We start from the raw sequence: 22,664 nt of genomic DNA, 5'->3' as shown, positions 1-22,664 counted from the left end.
CTCTGCCCTTTCCCTAGTACATTACCTCACATCTTAAGTTCCAGGGAAAATAAAAAAAAACCAAAGAGAAAACTTCTCATGTTTTGAATCAACACCGAATATACAAATGTATCTTTCATTTATTAAATATTTTATTTATTTATTTATGAGAGAGAGAGAGAGAGGCAGAGACATAGGCAGAGGGAGAAGTGGGCTCCATGCAGGGAGCCCAATGTGGGACTCGATTCCAGAACTCTGGGATCACTCCCCGAGCCAAAGGCAGACGCTCAACTGCTGAGCCACCCAGGTGTCCTATACAAAAGTATCTTTATCCATATCCATTCTATATTCCTTCTCTATTTCAAAATAAAATTTGACTTTTCTTTTTTTTTCTTTTCAGACTTTTCACCTAAAGCTAAATCCCTTACTATTTAGAAGGCTACTACAGTTATATAAGTGAAAGGTGAATTAGCTTAGAATAGTTGGTGATAATTGGTTACATTCAGGAATATATTTGGACAGAAGAACCCACAGCACTTCATAATGGATAAAACATGGATGTGATATAAAAGAAAGAAAAAAAAATCAAGATTGACACTTTCCTGCAGGTTATGCTTAGACTATAGTGGATTAGAATTTATCAGACCATGCACCAAGAGCTAGAGAAGCTAATAAACTATTAAACACATGAATATACAGGCATCATAGAACTATCAAGCCAGCCAAAATGTGAGGTTCCAGGAACCACTCTTCTCCCAGAAAAAGAATACAGAGAGTGAGCCCAACGTTCAGTGCTGCTTTCCACTTGTGATACTTACAGAGCCCATATGTGGAAGCACTGAAGCTAATATGCTGATCAGAACTTGTCCCATGGGGCTAGGAAGACCAAAATGGGAGCTCAAGGCTCATCCAGATGGAGGGGCCATGGAAAACACCTCAGATGTTCTCTTGAGACCACTGAAGGGATATACCCTATAAGTAAATGTGAACTATAAATAGACCTGACTTCCTAAGACTGAAAATCGAATCACAATCCGCTCAAAGCTTGATTTCTTTAAGATTTTCTCCTACTCCCTGCTATGTGCAAAGGTACATTCTCTGGGGGAAATTAACATCATCCAGAGTCTCAAATTTCTGATAGTCAATCAAAAAAAGCAAGCCTATAAAAAATATGACTAAATAACTTAAAGCCAAGAAAATCACAGAATAAAAAAAGATAGTGATTGGCAATAATGGTTATCTGGGCATCTGACATGAACTTAAAAAAAAAAAAAAAAACAGCACTGTTGTAGGGCACCTGGGTGGCTCAGGCAGTTAAATAGCCAATTCAGGGCTCAGGTCATGATCTCCGGGTTGTGGGATTGAACTCTGGGTCAGGCTCTGAACTAAGTAGGGAATCTGCTTGAGATTCTTTTCTTCTCCCTCCACCTCTCCCTCTGTCCCTCCCTGACTCTCTTTCTAAAATAAATACACAAATCTTAAAAAAAAAAAACACTGTCATTAATATGTTCCAAAAATAGAGGACTAGATTTTGAAGTTCAGTAGATAGCCAGACATAATGAAGTATTAAATAGAAATTCTAAGGCTGAAAAATAAAATAATCAAAATTAAGGACTTAATAGTTGAGTTTGGCAGTACATTAGACACAGCCAAAAGAGGATTAGTGAACTGAAAGATAAGTCAAAAGAAATGAAGCATAAAGAGGCAAAATTATGGAAAATGTGTAAGAGATATGTGAAACTTGGGGAAAGGTTTAGCATATTGGCTTCGGAGTTTGAGAAGGAAGGAAAAGAAAATGGGGCTGATGCCATATTTGAAAATATGGAAGTAAATAATTTTCCGAAGCTGGTGAAAGCCATAAAGTTATAAATGTTATAATGTCACATGGGTTTTTGGTCTGAAAACCTAGGCAAATGATAATGCCATTTACTAACTATGTGTAACACTGAGGAGGAGAAGCTCGAATGGGCTGGGATTAGAAGAATCAAGAATTCAGCTTTGGACATGTTAATGTCAAAATGTCTCTTAGATATTCTAGTAACAATGCTGCATAAGCAATTTGATATAGAACAAGTGGGTGAAAAATCAGAACTCATAGGTTTTTATTCTATTTCTATTGCCCAGGATGCCTTGTGACTGTAGGTAAATTACTGTCATTTCCTTTCTCTAAGAACGACTTCTCATTTTTTATTAAGGATAAAAACCTATTAAACTATAAGACAATTTGAATCCTTAATGTTCTGTTGAATAGGTATACAATACTCTTTGAAATGAAACTGGCCAAAATATAATACTTAGAGAATTAAGAAACATATGAAAAGTAAATGTCTCTATGATAATTAGATTTAAGATTTGAGGAATAATATTTGACAATCAGAATGGATGTATATGTTATTTAAAACAGGAGGAGAGCACCTGGAAAGTAAACATAGTGAAGAGAAATTTTCAGGCGATTTAGCTCTGGCCACACTCATACATAGGATCCAGTTCAAGAAATAGTTTCCAACAAATGAGCCCAGGGAAGGAGAAGCTGATTGAGATGGGAGAAAATCCAGGAGAGTGGGAAGTCTCAGACCAAGTAAATAAAGCAAGTTTTGACCAGTAATACTGGATGCTACTGAAATGTTGGGGTGATAATTGGGATTACAAATTCAGGAGTTACTGGTGACCTTAAGAAGGGCTGTTTTAGTGAAGTGATGGGGATGAAATTGTGATTTGAATGGGTCCATGAGGAAATGAGAGATTTGTGCTTTGGTAATGGTAGTCTAGGTCATTTATTTCATTACACTAGGGAAACCTAAAAATCTGGATGAAACATTTGTAAAATCTTCCAAAATCATTAGAGGGCTAAAAAAGTATTGGGTAACTGCAGAGCTAAGAAGGAGAAGGGAATCTGTAATATTGGGCTGTTTTTGTTCTGAGGGTGTTTGTAAACTATGAAAATGTGACTGAGAGAGTAATCAGTACATCTAGGAGTTTCAACAAATTGGGGAGGCAAAATTTTAGTCCAGAGTCTTCCAAGGGAGAGTGTTGGTAAACCGCCATGTGCTTTCAGTTAGTGCCCCAAAAGGAAGCACACTAAAAAAAGAGAAAAGAAGGAAGAGTAAAATAGTTTCCGCACTGACTGTTGCACTCAACTCATCTTCTCGGTCCAGAGAAGTCTTGAGCCCTGAAATTAAATTGAAATGATCCCAGATTGTTATTTCTCTCATGTTCTTGATGGGAGCAGAAACCCAAACCAAAAACCTCTTACATGGATAGATACGTGATAAAAGTGTAGTAGAATGGGAGAGGTAGAGATTCAGTAGTAAATATGAAAATGTTTACTATAAAACTTTAAAATTTTCAGTAATTTTGAACATGTTAGAAAATAAAATGTTGGCAAAAGATGACAGCTGCTTATGGAGGAAAGTAATATTAGCTTAGCTTATTATATAGCTTAGGTCTCAGATCATCTTCCAAAATTATCTTTCTACTACAATGTCCATCAAAAAAAATCAAATATAAAGAAGCAAATGAGGAGTTAAGATGACAACAGAGACAAGAACAAGCACAGATAACAGATGGACACCTATAGATACTCCACATGGTGGAGATACCAGACACAGACTGTAAAGCAACCATGGTTGCTATGTTTGGAGAAATAAAAGGTCAAGTTAAACTCAGCAAGAAGTTTTATTTAAAAAAATTTTTTTTTAAAGATTTTATTTATTCATGAGAGACACAGAGGAAGAGGCAGAGAGACCTAGGCAGAGGGAGAAGCAGGCTCCCCACAGGGAGTCTGATGCAGGAGTTAATCTCAGGACCTGGGGATCACATCCTGAACTGAAGGCAGAGCTCAAACACTGAGCCACCCAGGTGTCCCAGCATGAAGTTTTAAATGAAAGCATGATATTGCATATATGAAATGAACCAAATAGAAGTTTTAGAACTGGAAACTGTAATAATTAAAATTGATAACACAATAGCTGAGTTTAAGAACAAAATAAACTTAGCAAAAGAGAGAAACAGTAAACTTGATGATAACTAAGAATAAATTACACATAATAAAGCATGGAATAACAAAAAGATAAGAAATCCATGAAAGTTAGTGAAGGAAAATTCAGTGAGTTGCTTTCACACATATTCAGCTGGGGACCTAGAAGGGAGGAGGTGAAGAATGTAGAAGGTACAATATTTAAAGTGATTGTGTATTGAAAATTTTTAAAGGTGATAAAAACTACCAGTCCACAGAATTTAAAAGTTTAGCAAATCTAAAGTTAGAGAAAATAAAAAGAAATCCATGCACTGATAGAGAAACTGCCGAAAACCAAAGACAAAAAGAAAATCTTAAAAGTAGCATGTGTGGTGCTGGCACAGGACAGATGATAAGAGATGCAAGAAGAGATAAAAAGGAATAAAAATGATAAAATGCAGGTAAATGTAAATGAGTTGACTGTATAAAACTAAAGTAATAATGTACTGGGAGCATAAATTTATATAGAGAATTAAAATACATAACAGTTACCTGGTAGAGAGGGCAATAAATTAAATTCTTGCTTTGTCCAGAATAAGGACAATTAACATGATGTATTTTTTAATTTTAATTTTTAATTTTTTAAAAAGATTTTATTTTTTTATGAGAGACACACAGAGAGAGAGAGAGGCAGAGACACAGGCAGAAGGAGAAGCAGACTCCATGTAGGGAGCCTGACCTAAGACTCGATCCCGGGTCTCCAGGATCAGGCCCTGGGCTGAAGGCGGCGCTAAACTGCTGAGCCACCTCGGGATCCCCTGATGTATTTTTTTAATGTAAAATTTTTCTTTATTGTTTCCTTCTTGTACATGCAGTATCTTTAGGGCTCTTTTGAAAAAGTGGTTTTATTGAGGTATAATTGATATGCAGTAAACTGACAAATTTTATAAGATTCAATATGTATGGACACCCATGAAACAGTTGCCACAATCAAGATAATGAACATGCACCCCAACAGTTTCCTTGTGCTTCTCTGTAATTTCTTCCTGCCTCCCATCCAATTCCCAAGCCACTACTGATCTTCTTCCTATCCCTATAGACTAACATTTACTAGATATTTATATAAATGAAACTATACAGTATAGTCCCCTTTTCTCTGGCTTTTTTTCACACAGCATAATTATTTTAAGACTGATCCATGTTGTTACATAAGACAGTAGTTTTTTGATTGATGACTTGTATTCTATTGCATAGGACAATTTGTTTATTAATTCACCTATTGATAAACATATGGCTAGTTTCCAGTTCTTGACTATTTCTTTTTTTTTTTTTTTTAAGATTTTATTTATTTATTCACGATACACGCAGAGAGAGAGGCAGAGACACAGGCAGAGACAGAAGCAGGCTCCATGCAGGGAGCCCGACATGGGACTCGATCCAGGGACTCCAAATCAGGCCCTGGGTTGAAGGTGGCACTAAACCACTGAGCCACCTGGGCTGCCCTTGGCTATTTCATATAAAGCTGCTATGAACATTTGTTTACTACTCTTCATATTTAGCACAGTATATACTATCAAGTATATATTTAGTATATACACACATACATGTGTATATATACCCCTCTAGCCCAGAGCCTACTGTAATTATTCGAACTACTCAGCAGTTTACCTTGCTTCACTTATTCCCTCCCATGAAGACCACAATAAAGACTTTTGCCTGTGCTTCCCCACACTCCTTTTGCCTCCTGACTGACCCTGGTGCTTTCCCATGTGACCCTGCTTGATAAGCCGTAATAAGATACTACTTCTTTTTTTATTTTTATTTTTTATTTTTTATTTTATTTATTTTTATTTTTTATTTTTTTTATTTTTTATTTTTTTATTTTTTTAATTTTTAAAAAAAATTTTTTTAAGATACTACTTCTAATACCAGGTAGTAGAATGGGTGGGTAATATGGTACATATATATTTAATTTAAAAAAACTTGACAAAATAACTTCTAAGGTTGTACCATTTTATATTTCCATCAGTAGTGTTAGTTTTAACTGCTCCGTATACTCACTAACACATAGTAAGGTCAGTCTTTAACTTTAGACATTATAATAGGTGTGTAGTGATATCTCATTGTGACTTTAATTTGCATTTCCCTAGTGACTAAGCAAGTTGACCATCTTTTCATGTATTTACTTACTATCTGTATATCTTCTTTGTTGAAAGAAGGGTTTGTTCAAATCTTTTGTCTATTTTAAAAATTTAATCATTTTCTTATTATTGAGTTTGAGAGTTCTCTGTATTTTCAGGAAACAACTTTAATTTTTTTTTTTTAGATATGTGATTTGTAAATATTTTCTTTGAGTCTGGCTTATTTTCAATACCCTAACAGTGTCTTTCAAATAGCATAGTTCTTTATTTTAATGAAGTTCAATTTATTAATTTATTCTTTTATAGATAATGCTTTGTTATATCTAAGAAATCTTACACGGAGAGAATTTGTTCCTTGTAGGAAGTAAACACTTGAGTATTGTTTTTAATGTCCCATTTGACAGGGATGCCTGGGTGGCTCAGCAGTTAAGCTCCTACTTCAGGCCCAGGGTGTTATCCTGGAGTCCTGGGGTTGAACCCACATCAGGCTCCCTGCATGGAATCTGCTTCTTTCTCTCTCTCTCTCTGCCTCTCTCTCTCTGTCTCTCATGAATAAATAAATAAAATCTTTAAAATAAATAAATAAATAAATCTCATTTGACAACTTGCAGCTTTAAATTGAAGTGTTTAGAACATTTACATTTAATGTGATTATGGATGTGGTTGGGTTTAAATCTACATTTTTATTTTTTATTTTTATTTTTTTTATAAATTTATTTTTTATTGGTGTTCAATTTGCCAACATATAGAATAACACCCAGTGCTCATCCCATCAAGGGCCCCCCTCAGTGCCTGTCACCCAGTCACCCCCACCCCCCGCCCACCTCCCCTTCCACCACCCCTAGTTCATTTCCCAGAGTTAGGAGTCTCTCATGTTCTCTCTCCCTCTCTGACATTTCCCACTCATTTTTTCTCCTTTCCCCTTTATTCCCTTTCACTATTTTTTATATTCCCCAAATGAATGAGAACATATAATGTTTGTCCTTCTCCGATTGACTTATTTCACTCAGCATAATACCTCCAGTTCCATCCACGTCTAAGCAAATGGTGGGTATTTGTCATTTCTAATGGCTGAGTAATATTCCATTGTATACATAGACCACATCTTCTTTATCCATTCATCTTTCGATGGACACCGAGGCTCCTTCCACAGTTTGGCTATTGTGGACATTGCTGCTAGAAACATCAGGGTGCAGGTGTCCCGGCGTTTCATTGCATCTGTATCTTTGGGGTAAATCCCCAACAGTGCAATTGCTGGGTCATAGGGCAGGTCTATTTTTAACTCTTTGAGGAACCTCCACACAGTTTTCCAGAGTGGCTGCACCAGTTCACATTCCCACCAGCAGTGTAAGAGGGTTCCCCTTCTCCGCATCCTCTCCAACATTTGTGGTTTCTTGCCTTGTTAATTTTCCCCATTCTCACTGGTGTGAGGTGGTATCTCATTGTGGTTTTGATTTGTATTTCTCTGATGGCAAGTGATGCGGAGCATTTCCTCATGTGCTTGTTGGCCATGTCTATGTCTTCCTCTGTGAGATTTCTCTTCATGTCTTTTGCCCATTTCATGATTGGATTGTTTGTTTCTTTGCTGTTGAGTTTAATAAGTTCTTTATAGATCTTGGAAACTAGCCCTTTGTCTGATACGTCATTTGCAAATATCTTCTCCCATTCTGTAGGTTGTCTTTTAGCTTTGTTGACTGTATCTTTTGCTGTGCAAAAGCTTCTTATCTTGATGAAGTCCCAATAGTTCATTTTTGCTTTTGTTTCTCTTGCTTTTGTGGATGTATCTTGCAAGAAGTTACTGTGGCCTAGTTCAAAAAGGGTGTTGCCTGTGTTCTCCTCTAGGATATTGATGGAATCTTATCCCACATTTAGATCTTTCATCCATTTTGAGTTTATCTCTGTGTATGGTGTAAGAGAATGGTCTACTTTCATTCTTCTGCATGTGGATGTCCAATTTTCCCAGCACCATTTATTGAAGAGACTGTCTTTTTCCCAGTGGATAGTCTTTCCTCCTTTGTCGAATATTAGTTGACCATAAAGTTGAGGGTCCACTTCTGGATTCTCTACTCTGTTCCATTGATCTATGTGTCTGTTTTTGTGCCAGTATCACACTGTCTTGATGACCACAGCTTTGTAGTACAACCTGAAATCTGGCATTGTGATGCCCTCAGCTATGGTTTTCCTTTTTAAAATTCCCCTGGCTATTTGGGGTCTTTTCTGATTCCACACAAATCTTAAAATAATTTGTTTCAACTCTCTGAAGAAAGTCCATGGTATTTTGATAGGGATTGCATTAAACATGTAAATTGCCCTGGATAACATTGACATTTTCACAATATTAATTCTTCCAATCCATGAGCATGGAATCTTTTTCCATCTCTTTGTGTCTTCCTCAATTTTTTTCAGAAGTGTTCTGTAGTTTTTAGGGTATAGATCCTTTACCTCTTTGGTTAAATCTACATTTTTAAATTTGTTTTCTATTTGTCCCATGCAGAACTGACTACATAATTTGTGTGGTCTAGTGGAACGTGAAATTGTGGGGTCTTTGTTCATAAATTATTAATTATTTCAAAATAGCAACAATGGAGCATTAATTGAAATTCAGTACTCTTCTAAGTGCAAAGCTTCATATGACTGTACAGGTCAGATGCCTATTAACCTGGTTGTACTTCCATCTGTGCTTTTTTCTCTGTTTTCTTTTTTTCTACCCTTTTTGGATTAAATGATTTTTTAAAATTAATTCAACTCTATTGTTGACCTATTAACTATAACTCTTTGCTATGTTATTCTGTTGGTGGCTTTAATATAACACACACACACACACATATTCACATGATATACTACATCACATACATTACAAAAAACCCTAGAACAGTATGCTTCCATTTCTTCTGTTTCAGCTCTTCTGTTATTTGCTGCCCTATGTTCTGCTTTTGTATATGCTTCGACGATTATACATTATTATTATTTTGCTTTAAATAGTTTATTACTTTTCAGGATGTTTAACAAGCAAAAGTGTTTATGTTTACCCACGTAGTTACCTTTTCTGATTCTTTTCATTCTTTGTGTAGATATAACTTTTCATTTGGTATTATTTTCATTTTGCATTAAGGACTTTCTTATATATATGTGTATATATATATATTCTATATATATGTGTATATATATATTTCCACTCATATATATATATATATATATATATATATATATATATATATATATATATATATTTCAGTGCAGGTCTGCTATCATGTTTAACTCTGCTCTTCTTTTTTTTTTCTCTTCTTGGTTTTAAGATGTTTCTTTTTATCACTCAGATCACAATTTGATTATGTTTCTTGTGTTTTGTGGTATTGAACTTCAAGAATTTGTGGATTAACAGTTTTCATCAAATTTTAAAATTTTTTGACCATTATTTTTCCAGAAAAAAATTCTTTCTCCTTTCCTCATTCTCCTCCTGAAGAGATTCCAATATCATGTACATTTGGTTGCATAAAGTTGTCCTAAAGTTTAATAACCACTGATCCTCTGTACTTTTTTCAGTCCTTTTACTCTCTATGTTGCACTTCAGATGTTTTTTATTGTTATGTCTTAAGGTTTACTTATGTTTTCTTCTGCAATGACTAATCTGCCATTAATCTAATCTAGTGTTTTGGGTTTTTAAAAATATTTTATTTATTTATTCATGAGAAACAGAGAGAGATAGACAGAGACATAGGCATATGGAGAAGCAGGCTCCCTGTGGGGATACTGATGTGGGACTTGATCCCAGGACCCCAGAATCATGACCTGCGTCAAAGGCAGACGTTCAACCACTGAGCCACCCAGGTGCCCCTAATCTAGTGTACTTTTTTCTCAGTCACTGTGATTTTTTATTTAAAGAAGTTTCATTTGTCTTTTTTAGATTTTTCCTACTTTAATATGATTAAAGCTTCCCTCTAAGATAATATCTATCAGCTAATATCTTACAGCTTCCCTCTAAGATACTATCTATTTTAATGTATGTTTCTATTAACCCTATCATTTGTGTCATATCAGAGTGAGATTCAATTGATTGATTTTTTTTCTCCTCATTATGGGTTATATTTTTCCATTCCTTTTCATACCCAGTGACTTTTCATTGGATGCCAGTCACTGGGTATTTTACCTTTTGTGGTGCTAGATATTTTTGCATTTCTATAAATTTTCTTGAGCTTTATCCTGGGATGTGGTTATTTTAAATCTGTTAGATTTTTGTGGTCTTGTTTTAGCCTTTGTTGCATGGGACAAGGGCAGCATCTTAGCCTATGGTAATTTGTCCCCAGTACTGAGATGAGACTCTTTTTAGTAATTAAGTAATTCTTGAGTTTGAGATTTTTCACTCTGGCTGTTAGGATTTGTTTTAATCAGATATGGTAAGATACAAAGACATGGAAATGACTATCATGAAGGAAGATGTCTTTTTCCTGACAGTTCCCTAGAGATAAGAAGCACAGTTTATCAAGCAGGGTCACATGGGAAAGCTCCAGGGTCAGTCAGGAGGCAAAAGGAGTGTGGGGAAGCACAGGCAAAAGTCTTTATTGTGGTTTCCATGGGAGGGAATAAGTGAAGCAAGGTAAACTGCTGAGTAGTTTGAATAATTACAGTAGGCTCTGGGCTAGAGGGGTATTCCCTAGTTGTCTGGTGCCTGGCCCTGGGGTAATTAGGGCAGAGAAGTATTGTCTTCTCAAGTGTTCAATTAAAGAGATAGTTGAGGGTTTGAGCTGCTCTATTGCTGGTTTGCATATAAAAGGTGTGCTTGCAGGGGAGTCATTTGCATTTCTAGGAATTAATTAGCTAACTCTGGGAGGAGTAGTCTCTTTTTAGTCAGTGAAACCCCAGATGCCAGTGCATCAAGAATACAGAAATTAAGAAAATAGAGTTAATATAGGAACAAGCACTATTCCTGTTCCCCGTGATCTGGGGGCACTCTCTCCTCTCATACTTTGGGCAATTCTTTCCCCAGTCTCGAGGAATTTCCTCATAGGCACTCAATTGCATACTGGAGACAAACTTTTTGCATATCTCCAGAGCTCCTCCTGTGTGCAACTCTCCTCTCTGGTACTCTGCCTTATAGCCCCTAGTAACTTTTGCTCCTTTCCACTCCCAGATCTACCTCTACACTTAGAAATAACCATCTAGCTCTCCTTTGGATCCCCCTCTTTGCACCACAGCCTGTACTGCTTTCTCCAGGCAGTAAGCAGAGGTTAATTGTAAGGCTTACCTCATTGCCTTGCAGGGAGCATACTCCTTAGGTTACTTATTTAATATCTTTAGAGATTTTTTTGGTGATATATATGTATATGTATTATATAATATATATTATATTATATACATACGTATATTTGGTAATATATATACACATTTCAGCTAGCTTTTCAGGTTGTTTCAGGTCAGAGGATAAATTAAGCCCTTGTTACCCAATTTTGGCTGGAAGTAGAAATCTAACATAGGGTTTTGATGAGTCAGGGGTACCTATTATAATTTCTAGGAGAACTAATAAAATATCTTCAAAACCCATGCAATTTCCAAATCAATAAAGAAATTATAGGGGAATATTTAATCTAAAATAAGACAAGGATGGAGTGAAAAAGTAATGAAGACCAAGCAAAAACAAATAGACATAATAATTATGGTAGATTTATGCTACATTACACTAAAATTACATTACATTAAAATTTGCATTAGTAATTATAAATTAAGTAAATTATGTAATGAAATGGCAAAGATTATATTGGATTAAATGAATCCCAACCATATGCTATTTTTCTATATATGACAAAAAACAAAGGTTGAGAATAAATGGGCTAACATATATCTCATGTAGTTAGAAAAAAGAACTCCAGCTCAATCCAAAAGGAAGGAAGTGATAAGACCAGATATTAATGAAATAGCTATAGTGAAAAAAGAAACCAAAAGATCCATAGGAAGTTAAATCTGTAATTTTGAACCTTCAACAATAACCAAACCAAACCACCCTCTGGGACTGGATGGATCAGTGCAAACACTACTATTTAAGGAAGAACTAAGACACAAACTTTTCCAGAGCATTGAAAAAGAGGAAGCACTTCCTATTTCCTTTTCATGAGGCCATCATAACCTTAATTTTTAAACCTGATGAAGGTACTGTAAGAGGAATAATTTAGGCTGATGTTCCTTATGAGGATAGATCAAAAAAAATATTCCACATAAAATATGTGGAAGCAGAATTCAGCAATACATAAATTAGACAATAGATTATGCTCAAACTGGATTGTTCCAGGAATACAATGTTGGTTCAACATTTGTAAAATGTGTCAGGGAAGGTTTGTTGCATTCTTTAAAGGAATAAAGGAGAAACATTGTATGGCTATTTCAAAAGATGCAGAAAAAGTATTTAATAAAATTTATATTCAGTTATGATAAATATTCTTAGCAAACTAGGAACAGAAGGGAACTGCCTCATCTCTAAAATACCTGTAGCTAATATCACACTGTGGATCACATGATCAACATGAGTCGGTGGCAGTGCAATAGCTGTCAAAGAACTTGACCCAGTCTTAAAAAGAAGCACAGAAAAATAAAATAAAATAAAATAAAATAAAATAAAATAAAATAAAATAAAATAAAATAAAATAAAATAAAAAGAAGCACAGTGCTTTGCTCAAGGAAGGCTAAGTCCTGCTCTTCCCTGCTTAGGTCAGATAACATCTGGGATATTGTGCTGGTTTCTTGGGGCCCTAGTCTAACAGGGACATGGCCAACTACAGAGACCCAGAAAAGATGATGATGCCATAAATAATGGTAAGTGAGCAATGGTGCAAACAATTAAAAAGGAGACTTAACAAGTGGCCAGTGCTTCCGGGGAGGATCTCTAAACTGACTCTGAGCATCTAGGGGAAAGTATAATTAGTACTAGAGGAGAACAGTTAAAGATAGATGCACTTAGGAACTACACAAGGAAGAGCTTTTTAACAACTAAAACTCTGAAAATGAGAACCATCTGCTAAGTTCTCCGATGCTCTTAGTGTTTATTAAGAAGCTGGATGAGACTTCAGCAGGGATATTGCAGAAAGGATTGGGCTGAATTAGCAACATCTAAAACGACTTCTAACCCCAAGATTCTATAATTCAATAATCATAGATCAGAATTTCAATGCTTTTTACAGAAAGGCCATGGTAAGCTTACAGCATGATGCTTAGGGCAGCAAACACAACATCCATACCAGAATAGTTCCAAGTGTCAATTGCTTTGCATTTCCTTTCTGATTTTGTTAGAAATCGCTGATACCATTTACTTGCCAAGAGGATATTTTGCTCATCTTGTCATTGATAAACTCTGGAGGCATTTTAGTTAGACTGTAGATCAGTCACCAGATTATTATATAGGGTCCAGGTGTCGTCTGCTCTGAAATTTCATGTTATGCCATTTTTCCTTTTATAAGAGACCTACATTAGCACCTGATTTTTGCTAAGCAAAAGAAATCTGAAGAGGTTTCATGTTTTTACCAAAAAAGGCAAAAAGCAAAAACAGTGCTTCTTCAACGTTTATTTTGCAGCAGGCAGTTGTAGAGGCAGCTCGTACCCAGCCCAGTGACAGTGGTGCTGCCAAGCTCTTTTTGCAGGCCATAGCCTTCCACTGTGTCTTTGAGCATCTGTGCTCTATCTCAAATTTATTTTGTGCATCCATTAGCAAGGTGTGTCTGAAAGTATCAGAAAAGCCTAAGAGAGGTTCTGTTTTCCGAAGTCTGGGAATTCTCAAAAATGTTTCTATATAAATTAATGGTAATTACTTCTTCACTATATGCCGTTTCATCTCATGAAAGGTTTCATGGGAATGCTGTACTTTTGGATAGTGGGAAAAGCCTGTACTTAAAAGTCCATCACTTAGCTTCTTTTGGTGTGAGGATATTTAATGAATGGAAAACTTGAGGACGTTAAACTGGTTTCTCAACATGATTTGCTCATGATCTTTTGAACTTTTCTCATCCATTATGCTCCATTTGCATATCATATTTCTTCTTTTGAAACTGGGTCTATTTCTAAACTGCCTTTCATATGTCACCTTAATTTAACAGATTTTAAATGAAATAGCAGCAAAAACATAGCATTTAAACAAAATTTCTCACCTAAATTTCTTGAGAACCAGTACCTTCTTAACCATCTTAATGTACATGTCTAACTTATTTTCCTGAATACTCACTATCTTTTAATTTGAGTTGTGTTCCTTTAAAATTGCATGTTGTTTCTAGTGGCTCATGAATACCTCATATTGTTATTAAACATGGCTATATATCAGTTCCGTAAAAATATCTAGGTGGTTATAACATCTTGTTAGAGAATTTGTGAATTCCTCCAGTTTTCCCTAGCCAACAATGGTTCTTTGCAAGCAAAAGTTTTTTTTTTTTATTTTTTTAAGATTTTATTCATTTATTCATGAGAGACACAGAGAGAAAGAGAGAGAAAGAGAGAGAGAGACAGAGACACAGGCAGAGGGAGACACGCAGGGAGCCCGATGTGGGGCTTGATCCTGGGACTCCAGGATCATGTCCCCAGCTGAAGACAGATGCTTAACCTCTCAGCTACTCAAGTGTCCCCAAGCAAAAGTTTTGTTAGCTCACTGGGAGAGAGAGAGTCACAAAGTCAAGTCCTGAAAGCCAGCGCTAATCGGAAGACCTTCGTGATGCCTGTCCAGTGTCTGAAAAATCACTTCTGGTCTCGTGATTTTTATCTCTTCAGAAACGTCTAAGCATTGAGACAATGGCTAATGTCTTACATCTGAATCTGAGTAATGTATCAAAAGGATTTATACCCACAACTATCTTTTTTTGCTATCCTTTGATTTATGGATTGTTCAGATTGTCATTATTTAATATCGCCTGTTTTCCTAGTTCTTTTTTTTAAAGTTTTTATTTTTACTTTTTATTTTTTAAAAGATTTTATTTATTTATTCATGAGAGAAACAGAGAGAGAGAATGAGAAAGGCAGAGACACAGGCAGAGGGAGAAGCAGGCTCCAAGCAGGAGCCTGATGTGGGACGCGACCCCAGGTCTTCAGGATCCAGGATCATGCCCTGGGCCGAAGGCAGGCGTTAAACCACTGAGCCACCCAGGGATCCCCCTATTTTCCTAGTTCTAATTCTGTATTTCAGTTATGGTTGAAAAGGCTTAAGAATAAAGACTATGTGTCCTCTTCTTTTAAATACCTCATTTTACTTCAATAAATATTTATTATTTTATTCCTTATTATTTGATATATTACTTTGTCAAAGTTAAATTTTTAGTCTGGCAAGAATAATTATATATTGTTAATACTTACCTATTTTTCAGGTGCAATCGAATATATTTTTGAGAATTACTTCTTTACAGATTAATATTTATTTTTACCCACATATAAATTTTAATATTACCACAGGTATGTATGTAGTCTTGAAGAATCCTTAATTTATTTTTTAAATTACCTAAAAATTTCAGCTAATGATTTGAACGTATGCTATTATTATGGCTAACATAAAATCTTAAATTGTGCACAAATTTTAAACAACACACTAGTAACCCATAAAATAACATTTGTAGGAAATATTAACACTTAAAATCTCATATTATAGATTTTTACATGATTGGGCTCTATAAAATTTCTGCACATTGAAACATTTGAATGACTAAAAGCAAGTGCTTTAGTAATATACATACCTAATTATCTCCAAATTCATCTGTATAGAATTTCACAAAGTAGGTCATAAGTACTTGTATTATAATTTTGAAATGAAGTTGCATTGTATAAAATAAATTGCAAAGCATTCAGAAAGACTTACAAAATGCATGAGTGTTTTACTGTAACCTAACATTGTATAGAATTTGGTATAAAGTTAATATGTTTTGGGTTTCTGCCAAGAGAAATTAGTTACTAGAAATGCTGGAAGAAATTTATTCTGACCTTGTCCTACAGCATAGACCCCCAGGGCACTGTTAAAGCAATAAAGAACAATGAAAAATCAAAAACTAGTTAGAAAGCCAATAGAAATCAGACTTGATCTTGTAGTAATTTTATGCTAAGGAGACCAAAACCATCCTTAGGAGCTGGCTTTCGCAGAACAAAGATCAAGCTAGTCTCTTCCCTATCTTCATTTAATAAATATGTTTCCTAAATAAATCAAAGGTGAATGAATTTTTCATAGTAGAGTTGGTTTTTAAAGAGACTGATCAGGAACACTCTTCCACAGGATATGTAAAAAGATGATGATTCAGAGTTTTTGTGCTTTGTGATTTGCAATCAAATTTAGAAATGACATACAAAATTTAAACATCTAATTACTCTAATGAGTATAATGAAAATAAACTCAAAATTATGCAATTCAAGATTCTGGAACTGCGTTATCCAAAACAGTGTCAGTTAAATTTCAACTTCAATTTCAATTTCAATGAATTGGATAAAGTTAAATATTTATTTCCTCTGTTGCATTCGTCACATTTCAAGTGTTCAGTAGCCAAATATGACCAGTGACTATTGTATTGGACAGCACAGATATAAATCATTTCCTTGCCACAGAAAATTCTATTGGAAGAGAGACTTCCCCTATGCAGCAACAGTATGCATAGCCCAGCTGGTCCTTTTCTTCTTCTTTTTTTCTTCTTTCAATTTTTTTTTGTGTGTGTGTGTGTGTGTGTTTGGCAAAGAGTTTTTATTTTTTATTTAATTAAATTAAATTAATTAATTAATTAATTAATTTATTTATTTATTTATATTGGAGTTCAATTTGCCAACATATAGCATAACATCCAGTGCTCATCCCATCAACTGTCCTCTTTCAATTTTTATTTAATCAGAAAAACCATACATTCCAAAAAGTCATTCTCTGATTCTTTTGGGAAAAAAAAGGGGGTGGGGAGGAAGCAGGCAGAGCCTGGGTGGCTCAGTTGGTTAAGTAGCGGATTCTTGATTTTGGCTCAGATCATGAATTCAAGGTCCTAAGATTTAGTCCTTAGCAGTTGCATAGGGCTGTGTAGGGCTCCAAGCTGTGTGTGGAGCCTCCTTAAGATTCTCTCTTTTCCTCTGCCTCTTCCTTCTGTGCATGTACTCTCTTTCTCTCAAAAAAAAAAAAAAAAGTCTATTTCTGCTAATGACAAGCATTATTGACAAAAACTGACCAGTTCTTTAAAAAAACAAACAAAATTTTACTATTTTGTGAGCCACTACTATTCTGCATATCAGCACTTTAGTAGCAGAATTGATTGACACTAGATCATTATAATTGTAAGGAAATGAATCATGAGTGCAAAACGTATATGGGCACTGAGATGGATAGTTCGGTTATTGAAAATGGATTTGGATCTCTGTAGTGGGGACTGCCTTAGATTCTATTGCTGTTTTGAGAGAGAGTTTTACATGGTCAAGTGGGAAGAGAGGGAGCCAAATAATCCTACAGGTTGATCATGCTGGGATGTCCTCGGGCTAGTGACTCAGGAGTGCAACTGAACCAGAAAATGGGTTGGAGTTAGGGTCAGAGGGGCAGGAAAAATGTTAAACCATGTAAATTCCAACCTTCAGAAACCAATTCCATGAAAACCACAGTGACTCAGCAGGAAAAATGCTTATTTGAAGGAGTATCTCTAAATTGGAGACTCTGAAACTCTGCATTTGATTAAGCCCACTTAAGAAGAAAACACCTTCATTTTGTGTTGGTCTGTTATCTTCCAATGATTAAAATGATATCATTACCACTTATAAATTTTATATCTCTCCTAAAGATTACATTTAAAAAACCCACTTAAATGATACCATGTTTCCATAAAAGGCAGTTTCTCTTCTCACTGAAATAATATTCCCTTAGGGTCAGATTTACATCTCATTGCAACGCCATGGGAGAATTAGGCTTGAAGAAAGCAAAGAGAATCCTCATAGGGTTACATAGGATGAAATTTGGCTCAGACATTATTTTTTAGATGGAAACTGATAAACAGAGTAAAAGTTAAAATATACAGAAACGGGGATCCAAGGTAACAATGCCAAAAGAAAGGAGCCTTTTGTTGTTGTTGTTTCCACGTTGTTTTCTGTCTCCCTTCTCTGTGCTATTTTGACCGATTTTCCCCTGGTTTCTTTTATGCCTGTGCTATTAGGGCCTTCTAGCATGAAAAACTACGAATTCAAGTAAAAAGAAAATGGTTCCTTGTTCTATTTATCTTCTGTAATGATGAACTCTGAGTTGCATACTCTCTGTGTCTCAAACTATGACCTAAAAGATCAGTCTCTTGGCTGAAATTAGTCCTTGGGACACGCTAGCCACAGGGCAGCAAGTACACAGACTGCCTCATCTACCCTTTGCTAGAGCCATCACCCTGTGCTCTGACCTGACACCCTTATGTCTAGAAAACCAGTGAGGTCTCATGCTTATTAGAATTGTGAATTTAAGCCCCAACGCATGCATGTGACAAGTATAGAAGTAACCCATTTCATTGTTTTTTCTTAAACTCACTTTCATGTTTTTACTGTCTTTGCTTCATCTTGCTTTCTTGCTATCGTACAATATTCTAGTATATTTTTGTGGTAATTCCAAGAAGGGATTGACTGTGGTCTGTTTTACTTATTATTTCAAATAGTCTATAACAGCTCTTTGTAATTTAAAAAATCCAGACTGTGGAGCTCTCTCACATTCTCGGAAAAACATAATTTACTTTCTAGTTGCATGTAGTATTTCTATATTACATATTCTGGGTTGCTCCTAAATTACTTTTTGGTTGATATTATTTGGCCAAAATTCAATTCTATAATCATAAACCATCATGCAGAATGTGGGAAATGTTATTTTATACCTGCATTAAGCATATTTTCAGATATTCCTAAAATGCTAATTGCTCATTTTAGAGACATAAAGCCAGTTAATCCCATGAAGTCTGTAAAAGTTTATGTAGCTCAAACATTGCTTTATTTCTCTTACTGTGGTATCTATGTATGGTTTCTAGTCTATGAGCTGTGGTTGGTACATTTCAAAATCCTAGGTGCTTTTTAGATGAAGAAACCCATTTTGCTATAGCTTGTAACATGAAAAACCATACCACTGTATTCAGAGAGTATATATTATGTGCAGGGCACTGTTCTAAGCCCTTAAATGTCTTACTGTCTTATTTAATTATCAGAATAATTCTCTCTCTCTCTCTTTAAAGGTTTTATTTATTTATTTGACATACAGGGAGAGCAAGTACACAAGCAGGGAGAGAGGCAGAGGGAGAGAAAGAGGGAGAGGGAGAATTGGGCTCCCAAGTGAGCAGGGAGCCCTATGCTGGACTTGATCCCAGGACTCGACCTGAGCCAAAGGCAGCCGCTTAGCCAACTGAGCCACCAAGGCACCTCAGAACAATTTTCTTATTATCCCCACTTTACAGACAAAGATGTTAAGTAACTTGACCAGGGTCTCACAGCTAGAAAACAGTAGAACCGTAATTTGGCCCCAAGAAAATCTGACTTCAGAAAATCCATCACAATGAGGAGAAATGTACCTCTGGATGCTTAAACTATCATGGGGAATAGTGGGGATATTTTTGTATTTAGTTCCTAATTACTATTTAAGTCTCATTGGCATACACAAGATCATAATGACTAAGTTATTTAAAGGGACTGAAAGGAGCAATGTTAAACATATTGGTTTAAACCCACCATGTGCTCAGCACCATGCTGGGCAGGCACTTTGGTAATCATTTTATATGATTAGAAGGAAGTTTCAAAATGCTGTCTGATATCATATTATGCCAAAATAAAGGCACTTCTCTTTTAATATTCAAGTTTCTGAAACTACTACATTATTAAAATATATCTGAAGGAAGAGAGTATTGTAAAAAGATCAGTAAGATTAGAAACACATGAATGATTCCATTGAAAGATTAATTACCCATTTTTGACATTTGTCACAATATGGAGACATTTGTGATATATGAGAATATAACATTTTTGTAGTATACAATATGTTAAAAAGATGACTCATAATATTTTTAAAAGGTGGGAAATATAAATCCATTATCCACCCATACATCAATATATTCATATATCCATTCATCCTTCCATGTATCCACTTTATTTTCATACAAGAATCTTTGTAAAGAATTATGGTTTTTATCACCCTATGCTGCATATGTATAATAGCTCCAAATCTTTTTGCAGATAGACTCCAATCCCTAATAGCTCTATGGTGTCATTAAACTTTCCTTCCTCTGCTTGTTGGCTGTTCCAAGAAAAAGGTGGCAGAGAAGGAAGTTGCTCACTGGTGGAACTATATAGCTCAATTTTCTTGTCTTCAGTTTCTCTGAGTCCCTCTTACCATTAGCACTGATCCCTCACTATTTTCCCCAGTGTAGCCTCTGCTCAATCCTAAAATCACCATTACACTACAGGTAGAGATTATTATTCCATTTGAGCAGCCTGGCTGACCAGATGAAGCAAGTGTGATGCCTGTACCTGTAGGGGGAGTTGGGGTGGAGGAGGCTGTGGGTGTGGCTTCAACCAAACACTTATTTGAGGGAAGAAAGGGACTGAGGAAAATCCAAGAAATGGTGGTGGCATGTAAGTAATGCATGCATGCATCAGGAAGAGAGGAGAAAACTGCTCTTTTGCCCAAACACAATAGGCAGCCACTCCTACCCTCTGACTGTGGGGAACTATGAGAGGCATTTTCTATCTTTATCAAAGAGTTAGACAGGATCAGACCTGGCTGTCTTCTCTAAAATGTAATCTCAAAAGCATGAATGCTAAAATATACACACTTGTATTTGCAGGGCTACACCGTACTGTTCAGCACATTGCTGCTACTCAATATGTAGCTGTATAATGAATGGAGGTATGAACAGAAGAATTTGAATGTTGCAGGAGATGTTGAATTACAAATAAAATGTATTAGGAGATTGCAATAAATGTAATGCTGCAGGGGCTGGTGTGTGTGTACCCTGAGAAAAAGCCTGAGACACAGGTAAGTGTGAACAATCTGGAGAACTTGTTTGTATTCACCCTAAGCCCTACTCTTCCACCCTGCCCAATTTTAGAGGACTGTAAATGACAATCTGGGGATCCCATAGATCTGGGCAGGGCTAATCATAGAAAAGGAGTAGAGAGTTAGAGGGATATTAATGTATCCACCCATTCACTATTTCTCTCATTGATCCATTCATTAATCCATGATGCACTTATTGAAGACTTGCTATGCACTCCAGTAACTGCTCTGGGGACTAGGGATACAAAGATGAATAAGATACTGTCATTGTCCTTAGAAATTTGCAGTTAAGTGAAAAATAATTATAACAAACTATGGTAAGTGCCAGGACAAAGAAATGGAGCTAACAAGGGCATCATGGAACCACAAAGTAGAGCCACCTACCATAGCCCTAAATATCAGAGATTTCCTGCAGAAAAAGATGCCTGACTTAAGTGCTGAAGGTTGAGTCTACCTTAGTCAACTATGTATATAAGAGGAGAGAAAAAATTGGAGGGTAGAAGAACATTCCACATAGAAATTAGACATATGCCGAAGTATAGTCATGACACAGCAGACATATTTAGAAAAATACTTGAATTTCAGCCTAGGGAGGCTGTGGTTGAAGTAGAAAATGACAGGAGATGAGCTTAAAAAATGGTGGTCAGAGGAACCCCATTCACAGGAACTTGGCATCTAATTTCTAGGGCAGTGGAAAACCATGGAGAGGTTTAGGAAACATGTGATCAAATTTTTATTTAGGGGTCTCTCTAGTATGTGTGTGAAGGATGGTTAGTGAGATCTTTATAGTAGTCCTGGGAGAGATGATGAAGGTTTGCCATAGACTGTGCTAGTAGGGGTCAGGTAAGGAAGGAAAAGGAAGGTGGAACATTCAAGGATGTTTCTGCTTTCTGGCTTGAATCACTGAGTGGTTGATGGTACCTCAATCTGGGCAAAGGAATGTAAAAGCAATAGGTTCTGAAAGAAGGTGACAAATTCATATTGGAATATGTTGAGTTTTAGGGGATGGAGAGAAATGCAGATGATGTGTATGAATTAGATAGAAGGAAGAGTGTAGGTTGTAAATAGTTAGAATGTTCCCCCAAATACATGGTCACTGAAATTGTAAGTGGATTATGCAGTCCAGGGACAATGGATATACTTAGAAACTTTAGGAACATTGGGAGAAGGAAAGGGAACTCTCCAAGGAGAGAAAGCATAATTTGAGAAGCGTAAGGTGTATAGTGAAAGTATGATGATAGGAAAGTCCCCTGGACACCTCTCCTTTAGCTGCTTTTGTTCTGTGCTCCTGTAACATAAACATATTTTTGTTATAATATCTACTACATAGCTTTAATGATGTTCTTTTTGCATCTATTCTTTCCCACCAGAGTGAAGAATTCTACTCAACTGAGACTAGATCTTAGGCATCATTCTCTTTCATAGTACAGAAGACACATTTAGTATATAGTAAGTATTCAATATGTTAGAGCATCACAAACATATATACACATGCACTCACACTCTTCTGTCTCTTACTTGAGACTATTTTGGTAGTAAGTTATAAAGTCAACTTGAACCTGATAGGAACTGGCTCATGGTATTCAAGGAAGAATTGAACATTCACACTGTGAATGAT

At 35.8% G+C, this 22,664-nt stretch overlaps 1 protein-coding gene and 1 long non-coding RNA gene across 4 annotated transcripts in view; one reads left to right on the top strand and one right to left on the bottom strand.

Annotated features, from left to right (window-relative positions):
• Positions 1–22,664, bottom strand: part of EYA1 (EYA transcriptional coactivator and phosphatase 1) — a 419,064-nt gene that overhangs the window by 370,830 nt on the left and 25,570 nt on the right. The window lies entirely within an intron of this gene.
• The window catches only part of LOC144300512 (uncharacterized), a 57,254-nt gene that overhangs the window by 10,550 nt on the left and 24,040 nt on the right, over positions 1–22,664 (top strand). For all 3 annotated transcript variants that reach the window (XR_013367177.1, XR_013367179.1, XR_013367178.1), the window contains exons 2-3: positions 20,835–21,025; positions 22,417–22,495. This is a non-coding gene — a long non-coding RNA (uncharacterized LOC144300512). The remainder of the gene's footprint in view (positions 1–20,834; positions 21,026–22,416; positions 22,496–22,664) is intronic.

The sequence above is a fragment of the Canis aureus genome, chromosome 28 (genome assembly GCF_053574225.1).
Source record: "Canis aureus isolate CA01 chromosome 28, VMU_Caureus_v.1.0, whole genome shotgun sequence".
In the NCBI taxonomy this organism is placed as follows: Eukaryota; Metazoa; Chordata; class Mammalia; order Carnivora; family Canidae; genus Canis; species Canis aureus.
This window is presented reverse-complemented; position numbering and strand designations above follow the sequence as displayed.